General features: G+C 43.7%; 1 long non-coding RNA gene across 1 annotated transcript; it reads left to right on the top strand.

Moving 5' to 3' along the window:
* Positions 1–9,056: 9,056 nt before the first annotated feature.
* Positions 9,057–23,982, top strand: LOC117519516. The gene is made up of 3 exons (XR_004563319.1): positions 9,057–9,144; positions 13,726–13,730; positions 23,972–23,982. It is a non-coding gene; the product is annotated as an uncharacterized LOC117519516 (long non-coding RNA).
* Positions 23,983–26,670: the final 2,688 nt, after the last annotated feature.

Below are 26,670 nucleotides of genomic sequence, written 5' to 3'. Positions count from 1 at the left end.
TTTTGTTTTACTTAAGTTTAATGATAATTTGTTTCTGTCAAACCATATTTTCAATTTTCCCATTTCTATACTGATCCTCCTCAGTAACTCCTGCAAATCCCCCCCTGAACAAAAAATGCTTGTGTCATCTGCAAATAATACTAATTTTAATATTTTGGAAACATTGACAATATCATTTATATAAATTAGAAACAGTTTTGGACCCAATACTGACCCCTGTGGGACGCCACAAGCATTGTCCAAGCATGATGATGTATATTCCCCCAACTTCACAAACTGTTTTCTGTTACTTAAGTAGCTTCTCACCCAGTGCAACACCAACCCCCTAATCCCATACTGTTCATGTTTACTGATTAATATGTCATGATTGATTGTATCAAAAGCCTTTTTAAGGTCTATAAATATTCCAACTGAATGTAATTTGTGGTCTATGGCGTTTGTAATCTCCTCAACTGATTCTATTAATGCAAGTGATGTTGAACTATGTGCTCTGAATCCATATTGACTATCAGTAAGTAATTTATGTTTATTTATGAATTTGTCTAATCTATTATTGAATAACTTTTCTAATAATTTGGAGAATTGTGGAAGCAAAGAAACAGGTCTATAATTTGTGAAGTGGTGTCTATCCCCAGTCTTATACAGCGGCACAACCTTAGCTATTTTCATTTGATTGGGAAATTTACCGGTTTGAAATGATAAGTTACAGATGTATGTTAATGGTTCTACAATCCATTCAATGACCTGTTTTACCACCACCATATAAATTTCATTTAAATCGGTAGATGTTTTATATTTACAATTATTCACAATATCTATAATTTCTTTTCCATCCACTGCTGTGAGGAACATTGAACAGGGATTTCTTTCTATGAGATTATTATCCCAATCCTCAGGTTGGGAATTGGGAATTTTTTCTGCCAAGCTTGGTCCAATATTTACAAAAAAATTATTAAAACCGTTGACTACCTCATCCTTATTTTCCTTCTTGACATTATTATCAATGAAATACTGAGGGTAACTCTGTTTTTTATTACCATTTTTGATAATGCTATTTAATATATCCCATATTCCTGTTGGGAAGGTGTCGTAGCACGGACCCACAACAGGGGGCGCAAAGGAATGGACAATGAATAAGCCAATAAGTAACAATTTAATGTTGTGACAACACACAACTAAACACACAAGATATGAATAGACAATTAACACCAGGTGACGCGTGGGCAGGCTCGAAGATAGAAGACCCCCGACGAGAGATGAGCCGCGTCCCCACACGGCTTCCACCACCAACGGCCTGAAGAACAACGGAGCCGCCAAGTCCCGAGTCAGGTGGCCTCTGTCTTCGGCTGTCGACCCTGGTACTGCTGGCAGAAAACAAAGACAGGATGGATGAGTGTGAATTCGCACACTCAGTAATCCACAGTCTGCACTCAGTTAGGAGGGGAAACCTCCACCTCCAGAAACACTTTCACCCGTGCAGCTCCCGCTAGTCTCTTCCCTGGATGGAGTGAGAGGCGAAGACCGTCGCACTCCCACTATCCGCCAATCCAGCTTCAGACTGAGTCCACAGGAAAACGGCTGCACACAGAACAATGTTTAGATACAACAAAATCACAGCAGAGAAGGTTACCTCTTCGGTAGTTGATTTCTCGGCGGGGAGGTGGAGTTGCAGTCCGGCTTATGTAGTGGTGTAAATGAGTGACAGCTGGTGTGATGAGTGACAGCTGTCACTTCTTCTGGGTCTGGCGCCCTCTCGTGCTTGGAGCCCGCACTCCAAGCAGGGCGCCCTCTGGTGGTGGTGGGCCAGCAGTACCTTCTCTTCAGCGGCCCACATAACAGGACCCCCCCCCCCCCCCCCCCCAACGGGCGCCTCCTGGCCCCGACCAGGCTTGTCCGGGTGTCTCTTATAAAAATCGGCCAGGAGGGCCGGGTCCAGGATGAAGCTCCTTTTCACCCAGGAGCGTTCTTCAGGTCCATACGACTCCCAGTCCACCAGATATCGGAACCCCCGGCCCTTACGACGGACGTCCAGGAGCCTGCGGACTGTCCAAGCAGGCTCCCCGTCAATGAGCCGGGCAGGAGGCGGCGTAGGTCCAGGAGCACAGAGGGGCGAGGTGTGGTGTGGCTTGAGGCGGGACACATGGAACACAGGGTGGATCCGCAGTGAAGCTGTGAGTTGGAGCTTCACTGCGGCCGGGTTGATGATCTTGAGGATTTTGAAGGGTCCTATGAATCTGTCCTTCAACTTCAGGGAGTCCACACAGAGAGGGATGTCCTTTGTTGAAAGCCACACCTCCTGCCCGGGCTGGTATGTGGGGGCCGGGGAACGCCGGTGGTCCGCATGGGTCTTGGCCCTCGTCCGGGCCTTTAACAGGGCAAAGCGGGCGGTCCGCCCCACACCCGGCGGCACCTCCTGAGGTGGGCCTGGACCGAGGGCACACCAACCTCTCTCTCCACCAGCGGGAACAATGGGGGCTGGTACCCCAAACATGCCTCAAAAGGGGAGAGGCCGGTAGCAGACAAGACTTGGCTGTTATGGGCATACTCAATCCAGGCCAGATGGTGACTCCAGGCCGCCGGGTGCGCGGAGGTGACGCAGCGAAAGGCCTGCTCCAACTCCTGGTTAGCCCGCTTTGCCTGGCCGTTTGTCTGGGGGTGGTACCCGGACGAGAGACTCACGGTGGCCCCCAGCTCCTTACAGAAACTCCTCCAAACCTGCGAAGAGAACTGGGGACCACGATCTGATATGATGTCCGATGGTATCCCATGCAGCCGCATGACGTGGTGGACCAGGAGGTCTGCCGTCTCCTGGGCCGTCGGGAGCTTTGGGAGGGCCACGAAGTGGGCCGCCTTGGAGAACCGGTCCACTATCGTGAGAATGATGGTGTTGCCCTGGGACGGCGGGAGGCCCGTGATGAAGTCCAGGCCGATGTGAGACCAGGGGCGGTGAGGCACCGGCAGGGGTTGGAGGAGTCCCGAGGTCTTTCGATGGTCTGCCTTGCCCCTGGTGCAGATGGTACAGGCCTGGACGTAGTCCCGAACGTCGGTTTCCAGGGACACCCACCAGAAGCGATGCTGGACCACTGCCACAGTCCTACGCACTCCGGGATGACAGGAGAGCTTGGATCCGTGACAGAAGTCCAATACGGCAGCTCTGGCCTCTGGTGGGACGTACATTCTGTTCTTGGGGCCGGTCCCTGGGTCCGGGCTCCTTGCCAGGGCCTCCCGGATGGTCTTTTCCACGTCCCAGGTGAGGGAGGCCACGACAGTGGACTCGGGGATGATGGTCTCAGTGGGGTGCGACAGCCCCGCCTTGGCTTCTTCTTCGTGCACCCGGGACAACGCATCCGATTTTTGGTTTTTGGTCCCGGGGCGGTACGTGATCCGGAAGTCAAAGCGCCCGAAGAACAGAGACCAGCGGGCTTGCCTGGGGTTCAGCCGCTTGGCGGTCCGGATGTACTCCAGGTTCCGATGGTCCGTGAAAACCGTGAAAGGCAACGATGCCCCCTCCAGCAGGTGTCTCCACTCTTCAAGAGCCTCCTTCACCGCGAGGAGCTCCCGATTGCCGACGTCATAGTTCCGTTCAGCTGGGGTCAATCTGCGGGAAAAATAGGCACAAGGACGGAGAACCTTATCAGCCTCCACACTCTGGGACAGCACGGCTCCTATCCCTGAGTCAGAGGAGTCCACTTCCACTATGTACTGGCGATCAGGATCAGGCTGCACCAGAACTGGTGCAGTCGAGAACCGGCGTTTCAACTCCTTGAACGTGGCTTCGCACCGATCCGACCAGGTGAAGGGGACCTTGGTGGAGGTCAGGGCAGTTAGGGGGCTAACTACCTGACTGTAGCCTTTAATGAACCTCCTGTAGAAATTTGCAAAGCCGATTAACTGCTGCAGTTTCCTTCGGCTTGTAGGTTGGGGCCAATCTCTCACCGCCGCAACCTTGGCCGGATCAGGGGCGACGGAGTTGGAGGAGATGATGAACCCCAAGAAGGACAAAGAAGTGCGGTGGAACTCGCACTTCTCGCCCTTCACAAACAGCCGGTTCTCCAACAACCGCTGTAGGACCTGACGTACATGCTGGACATGGGTCTCAGGGTCCGGGGAAAAGATGAGTATATCGTCCAGATATACGAAGACGAACCGATGCAGGAAGTCCCGCAAGACATCATTTTCCGAAGCTTGGAACGTCGCGGGGGCGTTAGTGAGGCCGAACGGCATGACCAGGTACTCAAAGTGACCTAATGGGGTGTTAAATGCCGTCTTCCATTCGTCTCCCTTCCGGATCCGAACCAGGTGGTACGCGTTTCTAAGATCTAATTTCGTGAAAATTTGGGCTCCATGCAGGGGCGTGAACACTGAATCCAACAGTGGTAAGGGGTATCGGTTGCGAACCGTGATCTTGTTCAGCCCTCTGTAATTAATGCATGGACGGAGTCTGCCGTCCTTTTTGCCCACAAAAAAGAAACCAGCACCCATCGGGGAGGTGGAGTTCCGGATCAGCCCGGCAGCTAAAGAGTCCCGGATGTAGGTCTCCATTGATTCGCGTTCCGGACGTGAGAGGTTGTACAACCTACTGGATGGGTACTCAGCGCCCGGGACCAAATCGATGGCACAATCGTACGGTCGGTGCGGGGGAAGAGTGAGCGCCAGATCTTTGCTGAAGACGTCAGCGAGATCGTGGTACTCCTTTGGCACCGCCGATAGATTGGGGGGGACTTTAACCTCCTCATTAGCCGTCATGCCGGGAGGAACCGAGGATCCTAAACACTCCCGGTGGCAGGTTTCGCTCCACTGCGTCACAACCCCGGACGGCCAATCTATCCGGGGATTGTGCTTCACCATCCATGGAAATCCCAAAATCACTCGGGAGGTAGAAGGTGTTACATGGAACACGATCTCCTCCCTGTGATTTCCAGACACAACCAAGGTCACAGGCTGTGTCTGATGTGTGATTAACGGAAGCAGGGTGCCATCTAGTGCCCGCACCTGCAATGGTGACGGCAGAGCCACCAGGGGGAGCCCTACTTCCTTTGCCCATCTGCTATCCAGCAGATTCCCTTCCGACCCCGTGTCTAACAGTGCTGGGGCGTGAAGGGTTAGATCCCCACAAAGGATCGTTACTGGGATTCGTGCAGATTTGCGGGGTTTCCCTGCGTGCGTGTTATGGCCCACCCTTAGCCCAGTTTCTAAGGACGGGCGTTGTAGTTTGACCGTTTGGGGCAGTCCTTCTGCATATGCTCACAAGAGCCGCAGACAAAACACTCCCCGCGGGCCAGCCTCCTTTGTCTGACGTTTGTCTTTACTTTAGCCCTGCTCGTGTCCATAGCCTCCTCAGCAGGGGGAGCTGAAGCCACACGGAGCCCTCTGGCAGTGAAGCGTGGGAACGACGTCACCCTTTCAGAACCGGAAGGGGGAGGGACGGCTCGTGTCTGGTCACGCCCCCCGGCCTGCTCCCGACGATGCTCATTCAAACGGTTGTCTAAGCGTATAACCAAATCGACAAGCCCGTCAAAATCCCGCGGTTCCTCCTTAGCCAGCAGGTGCTCCTTCAGGACCGGAGACAGTCCATTTACGAAGGCGGCGCGGAGCGCAACGTTATTCCAGCCGGACGTCGCTGCCGCGATGCGGAAGTCGACTGCATACTCGGCTGCGCTGCGACGCCCGTCTCATTGACAGCAGCACGCTCGAAGTGGTCTCGCCTCTGTTGGGATGGTCAAAAACTTGTTTGAACTCCCGTACAAACCCAGCATAAGACGTTAGGAGCCGTGAATTCTGCTCCCAAAGCGCCGTAGCCCAGGCGCGTGCCTCTCCTCGAAGCAGATTAATAACATAAGCCACCCGGCTGGCGTCTGACTCGTACATGACAGGACGCTGTGAAAAGACGAGCGAACACTGCATGAGGAAGTCTGCGGACGTCTCAACACAGCCTCCGTACGGTTCCGGAGGGCTTATGTATGCTTCAGGGGACGGTGGGGGGGGGGGGTCGTTGAACGACCAGTGGAACGTCTGTTACGGGCCCAGGACCAGCAAGAGGAGTGGCTGCAGCAGCGCCCTGATCGTGCGCTTCCACCCTGGCGGTGAGAGCCTCCACGCTCCGGTTAAGGAGAACATTCTGCTCGGTCACCAAATCCAGCCGAGCCGTGAAGGTGGTTAAAATCTGCTGCAGCTCACTCAACACGCCTCCCGCTGAAGCCTGCGCTCCTGGCTCTTCCATTGGCCGTTCAAGCTTGGGTTGACGCCCCTCGGAATCCATGACGAATGGCCGAGAATTCCTGTTGGGAAGGTGTCGTAGCACGGACCCACAACAGGGGGCGCAAAGGAACGGACAATGAATAAGCCAATAAGTAACAATTTAATGTTGTGACAACACACAACTAAACACACAAGATATGAATAGACAATTAACACCAGGTGATGTGTGGGCAGGCTCGAAGATAGAAGACCCCCGACGAGAGATGATCCGCGTCCCCACACGGCTTCCACCACCAACGGCCTGAAGAACACCGGAGCCGCCAAGTCCCGAGTCCCCAGGTGGCCTCTGTCTTCGGCTGTCGACCCTGGTACTGCTGGCAGAAAACAAAGACAGGATGGATGAGTGTGAATTCGCACACTCAGTAATCCACAGTCTGCACTCAGTTAGGAGGGGAAACCTCCACCTCCAGAAACACTTTCACCCGTGCAGCTCCCGCTAGTCTCTTCCCTGGATGGAGTGAGAGGCAAAGACCGTCGCACTCCCACTATCCGCCAATCCAGCTTCAGACTGAGTCCACAGGAAAACGGCTGCACACAGAACAATGTTTAGATACAACAAAATCACAGCAGAGAAGGTTACCTCTTCGGTAGTTGATTTCTCGGTGGGGAGGTGGAGTTGCAGTCCGGCTTATGTAGTGGTGTAAATGAGTGACAGCTGGTGTGATGAGTGACAGCTGTCACTTCTTCTGGGTCTGGCGCCCTCTTGTGCTTGGAGCCCGCACTCCAAGCAGGGCGCCCTCTGGTGGTGGTGGGCCAGCAGTACCTCCTCTTCAGCAGCCCACATAACAATTCCTTTAATATTGTTTTTGTTATTATATAATATGTTACTATAATATTCCTTCCTGCATACCCGTATAATATTAGTTAATCTATTTTTGTATTTCTTATATCTATTTTCTGCCTCTTTAGTCTTTAGTTTTATGAATTCTCTATACAGTGTATTTTTCTTATTACATGCATTTCGTAACCCTTTCGTCATCCATGGTCGAGCTTGGATTTTTTGTTTTCTGTAGTCTTGTTTAATTGGACAATTTTTATCATATAAAATATTTGTAAAAAAGTTTCATATGCACTATCAACATCACTTTCACTGTATACCTTTTCCCAGTTTTGCTCCTGTAAATCCTTCTTTAGTGTGTTCATGTTTTCCTCTGTCCGCACTCGCCTGTATTTTATTTTCTCCTCTGGCTGATTCCGCCGATGGTTTCTATTATAAACGATGAAAACTGGTAGATGATCACTAATGTCATTGATTAATAATCCACTCACAGTGTTATTCTCAATAACATAATAATGGCTAAAATAGATCCTTATTTGATATTACATTAATTTACAAACAACAGAAAAGGGATTTAAATTTTGCTACCTCCTCAGTGCAGCAAAAAAAAAAAAAATCACATCAGATATTAATCCAGCTGTGGCGCGTCACTGCTGCTTTGACATCGACGATCCAACACAAACTTTTAATAGAAGTCCAAAAATAATTCTGACGATGAAGTCCACCAGGCCGTGCAACAAATCATTGTCCGTCAGCAAAACAACCTCAGCCATGTTTATTTTAGAGCTAAGTGCCACCGCAGTGCACGCTCACACAAGCGGGAAGGCTCGTGTGTGTGCGTGTATTACCAAAAAGTGCAGTGAAAAAAGTCACGTCAGATGGCTTACAGTGCAGTGAATTTTTTTTGTGTGTGTGCACGCTCATGTGCTTTGTGTGCGTGTGTATGCACATGCATTGTGTGCGTGCATTGTGTGCCTGTGTATGCATGTAGGTGTGTCTGTGCATTTTGTGTGTAGGTGTGTGAGTGCAATGGTACCAAACGTATGGAACCAAATTTGCACTCTAAATGGAACCAAATTGCACTGTAAATGCAATGCAACATAAATGGGATGAATAATCCATGTCACGTGACATACAAAGCACCAATCAAATGACAAGGATCCACTCAGTCATTGTATAAAACAGAATATTACCTCAGTAACACTGGAGCTAATATCATCAAGCAATGTACACTCAACAAAAATATAAACGCAACACTTTTGGTTTTGCTCCCATTTTGTATGAGATGAACTCAAGGATCTAAAACTTTTTCCACATACACAATATCACCATTTCCCTCAAATATTGTTCACAAACCAGTCTAAATCTGTGATAGTGAGCACTTCTCCTTTGCTGAGATAATCCATCCCACCTCACAGGTGTGCCATATCAAGATGCTGATTAGACACCATGATTAGTGCACAGGTGTGCCTTAGACTGCCCACAATAAAAGGCCACTCTGAAAGGTGCACTTTTATCACACAGCACAATGCCACACATGTCGCAAGATTTGAGGGAGCGTGCAATTGGCATGCTGACAGCAGGAATGTCAACCAGAGCTGTTGCTCGTGTATTGAATGTTCATTTCTCTACCACAAGCTGCCTTTTATTGTGGGCAGTCTAAGGCACACCTGTGCACTAATCATGGTGTCTAATCAGCATCTTGATATGGCACACCTGTGAGGTGGATGGATTATCTCAGCAAAGGAGAAGTGCTCACTAACACAGATTTAGACTGGTTTGTGAACAATATTTGAGGGAAATGGTGATATTGTGTATGTGGAAAAAGTTTTAGATCCTTGAGTTCATCTCATACAAAATGGGAGCAAAACCAAAAGTGTTGCGTTTATATTTTTGTTGAGTATATTTGATAGTGCTAGCAATGCTAACACATAAATTAAATAATACCAAAATTTCACTCCCAATAGATAAATATGTTCTCTTCATTCAAGTTAGCTGTAATTTTGAAACATGTTTTAAAAATAAACTGACATTATTATAATGCTTGGATTTTATAAGAAACAAAATTTTGGCAGTTCAGTGAAATTTGAATGGCTGTATAGCTTTAAGTTGCAGCTTTTTATCATGGACTTCTATGTTGAGTGACTCATTTTTTGAGCCAGCCTCAAGTGGCCACTGAAGGAACTGCAGGATTTGGCACATCTGCACCGGCTTCATTTCTCAACATGGGAGGTTGCCGGTTGCTTGAATTGCACCTGCTTGCATCTGTAATTAAAAACAAATAAATCACTCACTTAATAGTTCATCATGTGCATGTGCAACCCTATTACATCAATAAATCTATGCTCCTTTCCATTAGCGCCGAGCATCAGCATCATCCCATGGAAGCAAATGGATGTTTCACTCTGTAATTCACGCGTGCATGCCTCCGACAACAGGCACACACCATCCAAAGGCCGTTAAACCAAACCAGCAACTTGGCGGCAGCACGGCGAGTGTTACACATTACGCTGGCTGGAGGAAAGCTGTTTATGCCCTGACAGGGAGAAATATGAACTGACATGACACATGAGGGTGAGCTCCAGGTTTCAGTCAACACAACGTAAAACTTGCGGCATTTTAAACATAAAATTTCAGCAAGAGTGTTTTATGTGTGACTTTGTGAAGGTGTGGGGTAAACTCAATGAAAATGGAGCGCTTCGGTTTGGGTCATTTGGATTTTGTCAGCGTTGTAAATAGAAAGCTGGGTGTTGTTTAGGCTGAAGGCCATTCTGCTGAGTGATGGGTGTAATCGACAGTTAAAGCCTGAATGTCAATGCACGCAAAACCAGTCATCTATACTTATTACACTCAATCGTTTTCTTCCACGCTTCTCTATTCAAAGGAAAGTGAGTGGACTGCAGTGATCACATATAGTTGCTCTGTCTCAGAAACGTGTCTGTCTCAGAAAAGGTGACACAACTACAACCATTAATGTAACAGATGCAAATACAAAATCATGTGTTTTACATGTATTTGACTGAATTTTATTTGAACTAGTTGCTACGGGTATCTTGAGACAGAATCTTCAAAACAGCTTTTGGTGGTTGCGTTATGCATATTGCATGTGCTACACTGACTATTGTATTTGTGCATTGTTAGTTATATTGTCCCTAATGCATAAAATAAAGTAATTAAGTAATAAAGAATAAAATCATAATACTGCTCAAAAATCCACTTACCACACCACCAGCTGGCCTCAAGCGCAAACACAAACTTACTGTACATCTACGCACACTTCAGTTTGTCCATGAGTTGTGTTACAGTGCATCCAGAAAGTATTCACAGGGCTTCATTTTTTCAATATTTTGTTTTGTTACAGCATTATTCCAAAATGGATGATTTTTTTCTTCCTTGAAATTCTACACACAATACCCCATAATGACAATGTGAACAAAGTTTTTACTTTTTTTTTTTTGCAAATTTATTAAAAATAAAAAAAAATTAAGAAATCACTTATACATAAATGTTTACAGCCTTTGCCATGAATCTCAAAACTGAGCTCAGGTGCATCTTGTTTCCACTGATCATCCTTGAGATGTTTCGACAGCTTAATTGGAGTCCACCTGGACATGATTTGGAAAGACACACACCTGTCTACATATAAGGTCTCACAGTTGTCAGTGCATGTCAGAACACAAACTGAGCATGAAGTCAAAGGAATTGTCTGTAGACCTCAGAGACAGGATTGTGTCAAGTCACAAATATGGGGAAGGGTACAGAAACATTTCTGCTGCTTTGAAGGTCCCAATGAGAACAATGGTCTCCACCATCCCAAAATGGCAACACTGATGATAATCATGCTTGAGCACTGCTGCCAGAACATGGACATTGTGGGCCCCACAGAAAAGTTTTGGGAACCACTGTTACAGAACAAATTAAATAACCGATGAACTTGTGTTCCCACCGCTTGTCCACATGCACAGCTACTTCATACAGGTCAGTGTGTGTTTTATAACCAATACTGAAGCTGATGTAACACACACACACACACACACACACACACACACACACACACACACACACACACACACACACACACACACAGTTTTAATTGTAAAGCAGTTTCTCTTTTCTAAAGGAGTTTATAAATTAGGATTATAATAAATGTGATTTATTTGAAAACATGCTTCTTGGACATGTGACATCATTTCATGGTGTTTTTGCGATATCATAATAAGATTTGGTTATAAATTATTTACTGAAACATTTCTGTGCCTTTGAAAGTTCACGGCACAGTGCCCGCCATCATACATAAATGGGAGAAGTTAAGATCAACCAGGGCTCTTCCTAGAGCTGGCCGTCTAAACTGAGCGATTGGGCGAGAAAGGCCTTAGTTGGGGAGGTGACCAAGAACCCTGTCAGAGCGCCAGCATTCCTCTGTGGAGAGAGAAGAACCTTCCAGAATGACAACCATCTCTGCAAAAATCCAACAATCAGGCCTATATGGTAGAGTGGCCAGACAGAAGCCACTCATTAGTAAAAGGCACATGGCAGTCCACCTGGAGTTTGCCAAAAAGCACCGGCAGGACTCTCAGACCATCAAAAACAAAATTCTGTGGTCTGATGTGACAAAGATTGAACTCTTTGGTGTGAATACCAGGCATCATGTTTGGAGGAAACTATGCATCATCCCTACAGTAAAGCATGGTGAAGGCAGCAGCATCATGCAGTGGGGATGTTTTTCAGGAATTGGGAGACTAGTCAGGATGGGGGAAATGTTATGGGGGAGGTGATGGTCTAGTGGCTAAAGTGTTGGGCTTGAGTCCAGAAGATCATGGGTTCAAATCCCCACCTGACTGGAAAATCACTAAGGGCCCTTGGGCAAGACCTTTAATCCCCTATTGCTCCCGGTGTGTAGTGAGCGCCTTGTATGGCAGCACCCTGACATCGGGGTGAATGTGAGGCATAATTGTAAAGTGCTTTGAGTGTCTGATTCAGATGGAAAAGCACTATATAAATGCAGTCCATTTACCATTTACCATTAATGCAGCAACGTACAGAGACATCCTGGATGAAACCCTGCTTCAGAGCGCTCTTGACCTCAGACTGGGGTGACTGGTCATCTTTCAGCAGGACAATGACCCTAAGTACACAGCCAAGATATCAAAGGAGTGGCTTCAGGCCCAGTCCTTGAGTGGCCCAGCCAGAGCCCAGACCTGAATCTGATTGAACATCTCTGAAGAGATCTGAAAACGGCTGTGGACCAACGCTCCTCATCCAACCTGATGGAGCTTGAGAGGTGCTGTAAATAAGAATGCACAAAACTGCACAAAGATAGCTTGTGGCATCATATTCAAGAAAACTTGAGGTTGTAATTGCTGCCAAAGGTGCATCAACAAAGTTACTTATATATGTACATGATTTCTTAGATTTTGAAATTTTGAAAAAAGAGCTTTTCATTTTGTCATTATGGGGTGTTGTGAGTAGAATTTTGCAGGGAAAAATGAATTTACTCCATTCACGAATAAGGCTGCACATAACAAAATGTGGAAAAAGTGAAGAGCTGTGAATACTTTCCAGATGCACTATAATTAACTTCATCTGGATCATCCTAAAATTTTGTAGTTCTTTCCCAGTAATCTTGTGTTTCTGTAATCTTACTGAATCTCAAACAAACATGCGTAAAAACCATAATGTCCTTGGTTGACACAGATTAAACTCTCACTGTCTTTGAGCAAGCAGGTGTTTGTGGTTGATTTGGTTGTATGCTAGTGGTTAATGTATGGACAACAATCAGCCAGCACACAAACTAACCTTTATCACAGACAAAGACACAGAAACTCACACCAGCAGCAGCCTCAGGTGTCATCATGATAACATGCCATTATCCCATGGTATTGTGGGAGTGATTAATGTTCACATGGGGCGGTGCATTCTTTAAACCGGCCCCTCTGAGGAAGTGGAAGTGGGCGGTGATGTCTGACACATGGAAGTTTATTTATAAGGTGGAGGTTGGGATTTGCCCCTGAGTCACTTTTCCTTTTGAACAAAACAGAGTTTTACTTGAAGAGCAAATAATGACTCATAATTGTTCGTAAGGTGTTAATTAAACTACTTGGAATTTCAGCTCATTTTTAAAAAGTCCACAATGTCACAACTACAAAGCAGTAATTTTGACACACACTGTTGAGTTTTTTCTTAGTCTGCATAGTTGGGTTGGCTTGTTTACGCCGTGATAGGAGCGGACTTCAATGGCCATGTTGGTGAAGGGAACAGAGGTGATGAGGAAGTAATGGGTAGATATGGTATCAAGGATAGGAATGGGGAAGGACAGATGGTAGTTGATTTTGCAAAAAGGATGGAAATGGCTGTGGTGAATACCTACTTTAAGAAAAGGGAGGAGCACAGGGTAACATATAAGAGTGGAGGAAGGTGCACACAGGTGGACTACATTCTTTATAGGAGATGCAAGCTAAAAGAAATCAGAGACTGTAAGGTGGTAGCAGGAGAGAGTGTCGTTAGACAGCATAGGATGGTTGTTTGTAGGATGAATTTAGAGGTAAAGAAGAAGAAGAGAGTGAGAGCTCAACAAAAGATCAGATGGTGGAAGCTGAAGGAGGAAGACTGTTGTGTGAAATTTAGCGAGCAGGTGAGAGAAACACTGGTTGGAGGGGAAGCAATTTTGGACAACTGGAAAAGTACTGCAGATGTGGTGAGGGAGACAGCTAGGACAGTACTGGGTATGACATCTGGACAGTGGAAGGAAGACAAGGAGACTTGGTGGTGCAATGAAGCGGTCCAGGAAAGCATAAGGAGAAAGAGGTTGGCAAAAAAGTTTTGGGATAGTCATAGAGATGAAGAAAGTAGATGGGAGTACAAGGAGATGCAGTGTAAGGCGAAAAGAGAAGTGGCAAAAGCGAAGGAAAAGGCATATTGCGAGATGTACAAGAAGTTGAATAGTAAGGAAGGAAAAAAGGACTTGTACTGATTGGCCAGACAAAGGGACAGAGCTGGAAAGGATGTGCAGCAGGTTAGGGTGGTAAAAGATGCAGAGGGTAATGTGCTGACAAGTGAGGAGTGTGTGCTGAGAAAGTGGAGGGAATATTTTGAAGAGCTGATGAATAAAGAAAATGAGCGAGAGAAAAGGCTGGATGATGTGGTGAGACTAAATCAGGAAGTACAAGAGATTAGTAAGGAAGAAGTGAGGGCTGCTATGAAGAGGATGAAGAGTGGAAAGGCAGTTGGTCCAGATGACATTCCAGTGGAGGCATAGAAATGTCTAGGAGAGATGACAGTAGAGTTTCTAACCAGATTGTTTAATAAAATCTTGGAAAGTGAGAGGATGCCTGAGGAGTGGAGACAAAGTGTGCTGGTTCCTATTTTCAAGAACAAGGATGATGTGCAGAACTGCAGTAACTACAGAGGCATAAAGTTGATCAGCCACAGCATGAAGTTATGGGAAAGAGTAGTAGAAGCTAGGCTTAGAAAACAGGTGAATATCTGTGAGCAGCAATATGGTTTTATGCCGAGAAAGAGCACTACAGATGCAATGTTTGCTGAGAATACTGTTGGAGAAGTACAGAGAAGGCCAGAAAGAGTTACATTGTGTGTTTGTGGACTTAGAAAAAGCTTATGACAGGGTTCCAAGAGAAGAGCTGTGGTATTGTATGAGGAAGTCTGGAGTGGCAGAGAAGTATGTTAGGGTAGTACAGGACATGTACAAGAATAGTGTGACAGCGGTGAGATGCCCAGTCAGAATGACAGACTCATTCAAGGTGGAGGTGGGATTACACCAAGGATCAGCTCTGAGTCCTTTCTTGTTTGCAGTGGTTATGGACAGGTTGACGGATGAGATCAGACAGGAGTCCCCATGGACTATAATGTTTGCAGATGACATTGTGATCTGTAGTGAGAGTAGAGAGCAAGTAATAGTAAGAGAGTCTAGTCTGGAGAGGTGGAGATATGCTTTGGAGAGAAGGGGAATGAATGCCAGTAGAAGCAAGACTGAGTACATGTGTGTGAATGAGAGGGAACCCAGTGGAATAGTGCAGTTACAAGGAGTAGAAGTGGTGAAAGTAGCTGAGTTTAAATATTTGGGGTCAACTGTTCAAAGTAATGGAGAGTGTGGTAAAGAGGTGAAGAAGAGAGTGCAGGCAGGGTGGAGTGGGTGGAGAAAGGTGGCAGGAGTGATTTGCTACCGAAGAATATCAGCAAGCGTGAAGGGGAAAGTTTACAAGACAGTAGTGAGACCAGCTATGTTGTACGGCTTAGAGACAGTGGCACTAACAAAAAGACAGGAGGCAGAGCTGGAGGTGGCAGAGCTGAAGATGTTGAGATTTTCAATGGGAGTAACAAGAATGGACAAGATTAGGAATGAACATATCAGAGGGACAGCTCAGGTGGGACGGTTTGGAGACAAAGTCAGAGAGGTGCGATTGAGATGGTTTGGACATGTGCAGAGGAGGGACCCACGGTATATAGGGAGAAGGATGCTGAGGATGGAGCCACCAGGCAGGAGGAGAAGAGGGAGGCCAAAGAGGAGGTTTATGGATGTGTTGAAGGAGGACATGCAGGTGGTTGGTGTGACAGAGGAAGATACAGAGGACAGGGTGAGATGGAAACAATTGATCTGCTGTGGCGACCCCTAACGGGAACAGCCGAAAGACAAAGAAGAAGAAGAAGTGTTGAGTTTTTCAGCTTGGTGCAGGCTCGCCACATGTCGAGGTCCAAACACAGAAAGAATCACTCCAAATTATCAGGAGTTGAAGACAGAGCGCTCCTGGTACCAGTCCTGAACCAAATGTGGGCAGGGAGTCTAATGAGCTCTGGGAGGGACGTTTTTCCCACTTTTTGGCACATGGTGTGCCAGCTCAGGACGACTCAAGACAGCCAGTACCTTCAGCAATGACATAAGGTGTGGCAAGCTCAGCTGTGCATTTCAGTGCTTGGCAAAAGGGGGTTCGGTTTAATTTTAGAATGTTCTTTAAACAATGGGCACCTTGTTTTCATTTAGGAAAATAGGCAAACATTCCCATGGTTTTCATTGTTCTTTAAGTACTTAAATCAATAGAAAGCAACGTTATATTTATTTCACTCATCTGACCAGTGACAAAAAATTGGGATCAGATTTTTAAAATGTGTTTTCAATGAACATTTTGTCACAACTTTTACTGCATAAACCCTTTAGATGGCTGTCAGACAAACAAAATGTGGCATTCACAGAGATATCTTTCCATAAAATAATATTCTAGTCTTAAAATGAAAACAATTGTCTGAGCTTATGTGAATGTAATGTAATTAGCCACTAATAGAAAGCCGTGAGTTCGCTGTTTTCCTTATCGCTGACTCACTAGACTCCCCAGTGCAGTGGTGCCCTTGCAGTCATTTACTTCAGCAGCCTCTGGGGAGAATAGCTGGATGGCAGTGGCTTGGATTTATATTGGGGATTTGGCTATTACTCATCCTTGCTCATTCCAAATAGGAAGCATTTTAAAGGTTAACTGCAGTGGCTAATTGCTCTCCCTCACTTTTACTAACAAGGGCACAATGCTCAATGATGTCATTGGATGGCTGGACCAAGATACCTCTCCAACTACTTTGGCGATTTCACTTCATTTCAGAAGGACACAGAAATGTTTAATCTGTTTCACTGTGAATATTATATGATGCAAGCCAACAGCAATTTGTGTTATGCCAGATTAGTATCTCAAAAAAAAGGAGGAAAGAAAAAGGTTTGATGACATTTGAGGCATTTTGTATCACAAAACACCATGTAACTCCTTGTGCTGTCAGCAGTGTAGAGGTTGGACAGCAAAGATTTAGATGAACATGTGGGGTAGAAAAGAGCACATTTTATGGTTTAATTTGAATTTTCATCAACAGCAAAAATGTTACAGAATTTCTTTTCTGTTTTATGACACTAATTAGTACATTAAAGAATATTACAGACATTTTCAGATATATTAAAACCAGAAACCTTTGTAGAATTTAAGCACATTGCATGACTTCTCAAAGACAGAACACACACTATATATATATATAAAATGAAGTTAGGATGTTTTTTAGAATGTAAATAAAAACAGAATGCAGTGATTAAAAATCCTGGATGTACCTTTCAGCATTGATGGTGCCATCACAGATGTGTAACTTGCCCATGTCATGGGCACTAACACACCCCCATACCATCACAGATGCTGGCTTTTTAACTTTGTGCTGGTAACAATCTGGATGGTGTTTTTCCTCTTTTGTCTGGAGGACACGATATCCATGATTTCCAAAAACAATTTGAAATGTGGACTCATCAGACCACAGCACACTTTTCCACTTTGCGTGTGTCCATTTCAAATGACTGACAGTAGTTTTATGAAGTGTTCCTCAGCCCACACTGAGGAACACACAATGATGTCAGTTTTTAAAGCAGTGCTGCCTGAGGGATCGAAGGTCACAGGCATTCAATGTTGGTTTTCGGCCTTGCCGCTTACGTGTAGAAAGTTCTCCAGATTCTCTGAATCTTCTGATTATATTATGGACTGCAGATGATGGAATCGGAATCCCCAAATTCCTTGCAATTGAACATTGAGAAACATTGTTCTTAAAGTGTTGGACTATTTTTTCATGCATTTGTTCACAAAGTGGTGATCCTCACCCCATCTTTGCTTGTGAACGGCTGAGCCTTTTGGGGATGCTCCTTTTATACCCAATCATGACACTCACCTGTTTCCAATCAACCTATTCACCTGTAGAATGTTCCAAACAGGTGTTCTTTGAGCATTCATCAACTTTCCCAATCTTTTATTGCCCCTGTCCCAACTTTTTTGAAATGTGTTGCAGGCCCCCATTTGAAAATGAGCAAATATTTGCACAAAAACAAAAAAGTATCAGTTTGAACATTAAATATCTTGTCTTTGTGGTGTATTCAATTGAACATAGGTTGAAGAGTATTTGCAAATCCTTGTATTCTGTTTTTAATTTACATTTCACACAACGTCCCAGCTTCATTGGAATTGGGGTTTTGTGTATATCTATCTATCTATCTATCTATCTATCTATCTATATATATATATATATATATATATATATATATATATATATATATAAAACTTTAACAGCATGTGTAGAAACAACTAAAAATTATATGTTTACTGTTTTTTTCTTTTCAGGTATAGAAATGCCATTCACTGGAAAAGAGAAGGTGTTTTGTGTGTGTTAGAGTATGCTTGAACACAGCTGAGCAAGACATTTGTGAGAGAATTTACAAAAAAGTGAAAACTGCAATGTAGATTTGGACATGGCACAAAAGGTTCAAAGAGGAAGGCTCTCTGTGCAGAGCAAAAGGATCTGGACAACCACCAGTATCGGAAGAGATGGTTGAGCAGGTTCTGGAAACATTTTGCAAAGCCCCAGGAAGTCCATAAGAAGTGCAAGTCTGCAAACCCAGATTCCAGTGTGCCGTGTCAAAAGGCACATTTAAAACTTGTGAAATCGCTCATGAAATCCACATACCTTTGAATTCCCCATTCAAATTTAGTATAAATCTTATTTTGTCCAACATTCAACCCGCTTAGTTTCATTTGCTAAGATTATGTAGTTACTCAGATATTTACATCTGAAATGATAAAATTTTTGTCCAAGACATATTCACTGATTTGGAAATGTTCATGTGTCCATTCTTTGCTTGTCTAAAAAAATAAAATTATTGAAACAGACATAAATGTGATGTTTTTGGTAACAATCATCCTCATATTTAGGTTGCCCCTTATGTGTGGATTCTGAAAATGGAGGGATTGTGGATAAAAATGATTGTAATTCGTAAATGGTTAATCACGATTTTTCTTTTTTTTTTAATACCTTTTGAATTAAAGTTGAAAGTCGATACTGCACAAACAGTTTGATTGTTTCATTTCAACTCCAGTTGGGTGGTACACAGAAGCAATATTACAAAAATTGTGTCACTGTCCAACCCACTCTCACAGCAAGTCGTGATTCAGCTGCACGAAATATACATTAATCTGTTGTTTTGTGATATTGTTGGCGAAAAGCGCCTCATTTTCATCACGGCAGCATAAATTCATTCTAATTCATTCCGTGATGGCTGCTCGAAATTAAAAGTGAAGCGGGGTGGGGGGCCGTGGGTCATTCTGGTTAGGGTGGGGGGAAGGAGTAGGACTAGTAATAGTGAGTTTAAAAAAAACATGTCATGAAAATTTGACTCATGTCGTCACAGGAGCATGAAAAAAAAATGTGAGACTGGGCTGCACTGTCCATATACTTATGGAGCTGATTATAAGGTCATACAGGTTGTGCTCAAAACCTACCCAGAGTGGCTTGGGGTCAGGAGACTGAGATGGCCACTCCAGAACCTTCACTTTATTCTGCTGTAGTAAATGACAGGTCGACCTGGCCTTGTGTTTTGGAACGTTATAATGTTGGAATGTCCACGTACATCCCATGCACAGCTTCTGAGGTGATGAGTGCAAATTTTCCTCCAGTATTTCCTGATAACATGCTGCATTCATCCTGACATTAATTTTGACCAAGATTCCTGTGCCTTTGTAGCTCACACATCCCCAAAACATCAGCAATCCACCTCCATGCTTCACAATAGGAAAGACGTACCTTTAATCATAGGCCTTGTTTACTGTTCTCCAAATGTAACGTTTATGGTTGTGGCCAAAAAGTTCAATTTTGGTCTCATCACTCCAAATGACTTTGTTCTCTGTGCTGTTTGGCGTATTGTAAGTGGGATATTTTGTGGCATTTGCATAGTAATGGCTTTCTTCTGGCAACTCGACTACGCATCCCATTTTTTCTTCAAGTGCCTCCTTATCGTGCATGTTGAAACAGCTACACCACTTTTTTCAGACAGTCCTGTATTTCTGCTGAAGTTATTTGTGGTTTTCTTTGCATCCCGAATAATTTTCCTGGCAGTTGCTGAAATTATGGTGGTCTACCTGACCGTGGTTTGGTTCCAAAAGAATCTCTCATTTTCCACTTCTTAATTATTGTTTGAACATTGCTGATTGGCATTCCACGTCCCTTGGATATCGTTGTATATCCATTTCCTATCTTATACAGTTCAATTACCTTTTCTTTGACAATTCTTTTGCTTCCCCTATGACGCAGAATCCAGAAAAATCAATGCAGCACTGGATGAAAGATGCAAGGGTTTGTCAGGAGCCCAGAAACTCACTGATCTTTTACACACACACAGATTACAAAAATACAGATCACAGGTGTGGATGGTTACCTTTAGGAGCCATTCAAACATGGTTGTGTCAACTTGTGTGCATGTTATCAGGCCAAAATTAACAGGGTATGTAAACTTTGATCAGGGTCATTTGGTTAGTTTCTGTTGTCATTATGATTTAAAAAGAGCAAACATAGTTGTTTCATTACACTATGTAACACAATTTTTGTTCCTGGCTTCTAAGTGTTATATTTCAACTGCTTATGTCTAAAGTCTATGGAAAAATGACTACATTCAGCACAAATTTTGATTTTATTTTTTTAACGTTCTAGAAAGTTTCTTGAAATTTCTAGATAATTCTGGAAACTTCTAGAAAATTCTGGACAGTTGTAGCAGTTAAAGAATACGAGGTCTGTCATTAAAGTAATGGTCCTTTTTATTTTTTTTCAAAAACTATATGGATTTCATTCATATGTTTTTACGTCAGACATGCTTGAACCCTCGTGAGCATGCGTGAGTTTTTGCACACCTGTCGGTGACGTCATTCGCCTGTGAGCACGCCTTGGGAAGGAGTGGTCCTGCCCCCCTCATCGGATTTTCATTGTCTGGACATGGCAGAATGAAAAGGACTTTTTTCCATTAGAATTTTTTCAGAAGCTGTTAGAGGCTGGCACCTGGAAACCATTCGAAAAATTTATCTGGCTTTCGGTGAAAATTTTATGGGCTTCACAGAGAATAAGGTCTGTTAGTACAGCTTTAAGGACCCCTTTAAGGACGCTCGGCGAGCCATGCTCCGAGCTGCGATGATGCGGCACAAGCCACTGGACCATTTCTAAACGGATGGCTCTGTGGATACGAGACCGTCGTGTGCTCTTTCTCTGGTTATCACAAGAGCTGGACATCAGCCATTTTCCGGCAGATTTCACTTTTAACAAGAGATTTTGTCATGGAAAGCCGCGCGGAGGCTTCGCGCGTCACAACCGATTCGCTTTGGAAGCGAGACAAAGGAACACCTCCGTTTCGGCGTGTCAGAGGACAAGTTTGGACATGTCCAGCTCTCCACAATTTCACTGATACTTACTGGACTGGTAAGCATTGAAAGCCGAGGTAGACATGTCCAAACTTGTCCTCTGACACGCTGAAACGTACTTTATTGACAGACCTCGTATTCTAGAAGACTACTCAACAACTCATCAGACAAATTTCAATATATCATTGTCCTGATCACAGAAGCAAAGTTTCTGTGGAATAACAGCTATTTTCTATTTATTTAAGGGTTTAGGAAAACACACTGTGTACCCAGGAACAAAACAAAAATAAAAATTTGTTACATAGTGTTATAAATGGCTTCACACAACCCTTAAACATGAGTGAAAAAAAAAAACAATTGTGTTATCATTCATATTCTCTGAAAAATGGCCAAAAAAAAATAATAAAAAAATTTTGCCAGGGTATCTAAACGTTTGAGCACAAATGTCTTTGACCATGGTGCTTGGTGGTTTGTGTGTGTATTCACTCTGCATACAGCCTAACAATATTAACGGGGCCGTTTTAATTATTTTTTTAATCAGAGGCGTGTGTGACACCGTGTCCTATGTTAGGTAGTGGATATAGTTCATTCTCAGCTTTGTGAGGTGGACGTGTGTCGGAAATTAACAGCTGTGAATGTGGTGAGGTGTTCGGGTAATTTCCAAATTGTAATGGAGACTGTGTGTTGTCGAGGCTTAACATTGCAGTGACATTCAACAGAGCATTGCATTGTTGATTTACGAATGTGAAAGTTTAAACAGCTGCACGGGCTGCACAGACAGTCACTGTTCAGGGTCGTCAGGAAAGTTTTGTTGTCAAGAAGTTAATTTGAGTTTGACGTCTTAAACTAGCGGGAATATACAACATGGCTAACTAATACCTCGACAGAAGACCTTTGTGGGCTGAACTATGTGTCACAACAATCAGTTTGAAAAATCAGTGTCAGATTCATGTAACTGGCAAATGTACGCCACTTCTGTTTTCAGTTTTCACTTCAGTTCAAAATAAACTCAAAGTTTCTGGTCATAACAATGTCTTCATCAAATATACCAAGTTCAAAAGCTGATTATTTACAACGTTAGGCTCATGAGCTGTTTTCTCTCTTGGTTCATACACACGGCACAAGGTAAATATGAGTGCTGAGAATGTGGCCGCACAGACAAAGCCTTCGAAAATGTGTGTGCATTGTCTTTAAACATTGAGTTGAACTTCAGCAATATCAGAACAAGCTTCAGGCAGAAAGACATACTGATCAGAATCAGAATCAGAATCGAATATACAACCCCTGGCAAAAATTATGGAATCACCGGCCTCGGAGGATGTTCATTCAGTTGTTTAATTTTGTAGAAAAAAAGCAGATCACAGACATGACACAAAACTAAAGTCATTTCAAATGGCAACTTTCTGGCTTTAAGAAACACTATAAGAAATCAAGAAAAAAAAATTGTGGCAGTCACTAACGGTTACTTTTTCAGACCAAGCAGAGGGAAAAAAATATGGACTCATTCAATTCTGAGGAATAAATTATGGAATCACCTTGTAAATTTTCATCCCCAAAACTAACACCTGCATCAAATCAGATCTGCTTGTTAGTCTGCATCTAAAAAGGAGTGATCACACCTTGGAGAGCTGTTGTACCAAGTGGACTGACATGAATCATGGCTCCAACACGAGAGATGTCAATAGAAACAAAGGAGAGGATTATCAAACTCTTAAAAGAGGGTAAATCATCATGCAATGTTGCAAAAGATGTTGGTTGTTCACAGTCAGCTGTGTCTAAACTCTGGACCAAATACAAACAACATGGGAAGGTTGTTAAAGGCAAACATACTGGTAGACCAAGGAAGACATCAAAGCGTCAAGACAGAAAACTTAAAACAATGTCTCAAAAATTGAAAATGCACAACAAAACAAATGAGGAACGAATGGGAGGAAACTGGAGTCAACGTCTGTGACTGAACTGTAAGAAACCGCCTAAAGGAAATGGGATTTACATACAGAAAAGCTAAACAAAAGCCATCATTAACACCTAAACAGAAAAAACAAGGTTACAATGGGCTAAGGAAAAGCAATCGTGGACTGTAGATGACTGGATGAAAGTCATATTCAGTGATGAATCTCGAATCTGCATTGGGCAAGGTGATGATGCTGGAACGTTTGTTTGGTGCCGTTCCAATGAGATTTAGAAAGATGACTGCCTGAAGAGAACATGTAAATTTCCACAGTCATTGATGATATGAGGCTGTATGTCAGGTAAAGGCACTGGGGAGATGGCTGTCATTACATGATCAATAAATGCACAAGTTTACGTTGATATTTTGGACACTTTTCTTATCCCATCAATTGAAAGGATGTTTGGGGATGATGAAATCATTTTTCAAGATGATAATGCATCTTGCCATACAGCAAAAACTGTAAAAACATTCCTTGCAAAAAGACACACAGGGTCAATGTCTTGGCCTGCAAATAGTCCGGATCTTAATCCAATTGAAAATCTTTGGTGGAAGTTGAAGAAAATGGTCCATGACAAGGCTTCAACCTGCAAAGCTGATCTGGCAACAGCAATCAGAGAAAGTTGGAGCCAGATTGATGAAGAGTACTGTTTGTCACTCATTAAGTCCATGCCTCAGAGACTGCAAGCTGTTATAAAAGCCAGAGGTGGTGCAACAAAATACTAGTGATGTGTTGGAGCGTTCTTTTGTTTTTCATGATTCCATAATTTTTTCCTCAAAATTGAGTGATTCCATATTTTTTTCCCTCTGCTTGGTCTAAAAAGGTAACCGTTACTGACTGCCACAATTTTTTTTTCCTGATTTCTTATAGTGTTTCTTAAAGCCAGACAGTTGCCATTTGAAATGACTTTAGTTTTGTGTCATGTCTGTGATCTGCTTTTTTTCTACAAAATTTAACAACTGAATGAACATCCTCCGAGGCCGGTGATTCCATCATTTTTTCCAGGGGTTGTATGACCAAGTAAGTTCTCACGTACAAGGAATTTGATCTTTTGTCATTGGTGCATAAACAATAACAAGAAAAGGAAAAAATACTTATGTAAGAAGTAAAAGTGTCAAGTAGACAATAGGCAAAACTATTTTCAATGTCAAATAAATATAACAGACCAGACTCAGAGGGGTAACCCACTGCTTAAGCCATTCAAAGAGTTACAAAGTTAAAAGCAGTTACAAAACAGTGCATAAGGGTGTCAAGTCCATCTTCAGGCCAATCTCAAAGGTTCGAATGTGTAGAGTTGGATTGGCTGAATCAGAGTCCTTTGCATGGTAACAGGCTATTCTTGACCAGAGTTTCCGGAGGTAGCATCAGCCACTCTAATCCTGTATCCCGGGCTCTTGCAGTGGCTCTTCTGGTCATCATTGTAGTTCTGTGATGCATCTGTTTGGAAGTGCCTTAGCAGACATAGTCTGGTGGATGTGGCAACACAAGGAACCAGTGCATGTTCTTGTTATTAGTCTGCTTAGAATAGCATAGCAGATGGTTACCCCACAGAGTCCAATCTGCATGAGGTTTACCTGTATTCAAAAAAGGGCCAGTATGTTTGCTTGTGGTGTGGGTAAGGTCTATATCAGTGGTGTCCAAACTATTCCAGAAAGGGCCGAGAGGGTGCAGGTTTTCTTTGCAGCCACTGTCTCCAGCAGGTGATTTTACTGATGAACTCATCTCACCTGCTCAAAGTGATGTTAATCAGTGAAATCAACTGCTGGAGACAGTGGCTGCAAAGAAAACCTGCACCCTCTCGGCCCTTTCTGGAATAGTTTGGACACCACTGGTCTATATATATAGCATATAATATAGGTGATCGCTAGTGGCTGGCGATCACCTTAGTATTTCTCTGTTTTTCTTGTTGTTGTTTAATGCTGGCAAATTATACAGTATTTTTTTGTCTTTCTGATGCCTAATTCTGTTTTTTTTTTTTCCTCTCTCTCTCTGTTTAAGGTGCAGCTCTATTCAGAGATGGGAGTTGTATTCGTGTTGGCGATCCTCTTGTCCTGTGCGCCAATAGCATTTCTTGTATATTCGTCCGTGAATTGTTCTGTGAATTGTTCTGTAATTTATGTTTGTAGCATGGCCCAAGCAGAGGGTCATCCCTTTGAGTCTGGTCTGCTTGAGGTTTCTTCCTCAGAGGGAGTTTTTCCTTACCACTGTTGCTCTGGGGATTGGTAAGGTTAGACCTTACCTGTGTGAAGCACTTTGAGGCAACTCTGTTGTGATTTGGCGCTATATAAATGAAAATAAATTGAAATTAAATTGAAATTGAAAAATAGCACTTTGAGTCAGGACATACTCAGCTGCCAATTCAATAGAATTTATTTATTTATTTATTTATTGTACCAGGAGGTTGGGCCCACTAATGGACACTGTCCGTGTGTCCCAGGGTGCTGGATGACCCCTACCTGCTGTGAATTACTTGCATGCACTCAGAAAAATAACTCATTGGATTAACTCAATTCAATTATATGCAGGATTTTCATCTAATAAATATATGCAGCTACAACTCAAATAAAGCACATCCATGCAAGAAAATGGATTTTAATTTAGTTGGGACTACATATATTTATTACATGGAAATCCAATCCAATGAGTCAGTTTTTTGAGTGTGGTCATCTCAGTAATGGACTTTGTATTTGATGTTACTCTGTTTTCTATTTCCTGATTATTTTGCTTTGTAAAAACCTTGTAACTGTTAGAATGGCCTAAGGTGTAGGTCACCCTTCTGAGTCTGATCTGCTTGCGGTTTCTTTCTCAACATCATCAGAGGGCTTTTTCCTTACCACTGTCACCTGTGTGCTTGCTCTAGGGGTTAGTAAGATTAGACCTTACTCGTGTGAAGCACCTTGAGACAGCTTTGATGTGATTTCATGCTACATAAATGAAATAAATGGAACTGTAATTGAATTTATACACTGTCAAATCATTACATGTCAACTCAATCAATGCATCTGGTAAACGTGACAGTGGTCATATTATTGTACAAGCAATCTTGGTGTTTTACCAGCAGACCCTCCCTGTAAAACCAACACCATCAAATAGCAGAAAAGGGCTCATGTGGACATGATCTAAAACATTGTTACGTACCAGACCACCGCTGCTTCCAAGCACTCCAAGATTACTAGGCAGGTAATTCTGTAGATTTAAGGCCTGTGAGGTTAGCAAAAGGTAACGCTGCAACCAAAAACCCAATGTGACCAAAAGTTAAGACCTGTGAGGATTTTTCCCAGGGACTGCACCGAGGGAACAGGATGGGAATGGCAGAGATGGCCTATTATTGCTATAAATCCCCCAAAACACAGCGTAGGAAATGATTTATGTGCATAAATCTGCCTAGTGGGAAAAAGATGGCAGATCACATTTCTGTTTCTGTATTTGTGCATCTGGGGTTAACGGGTCATACGTAACAGATCCCAGCGTACACACCTAAAGT

This window comes from Thalassophryne amazonica, chromosome 10, assembly GCF_902500255.1.
Source record: "Thalassophryne amazonica chromosome 10, fThaAma1.1, whole genome shotgun sequence".
NCBI classification, from domain to species: Eukaryota; Metazoa; Chordata; class Actinopteri; order Batrachoidiformes; family Batrachoididae; genus Thalassophryne; species Thalassophryne amazonica.
Note: the sequence above shows the minus strand (reverse complement) of the source record. Positions and strands in the feature narration are given on the sequence as shown.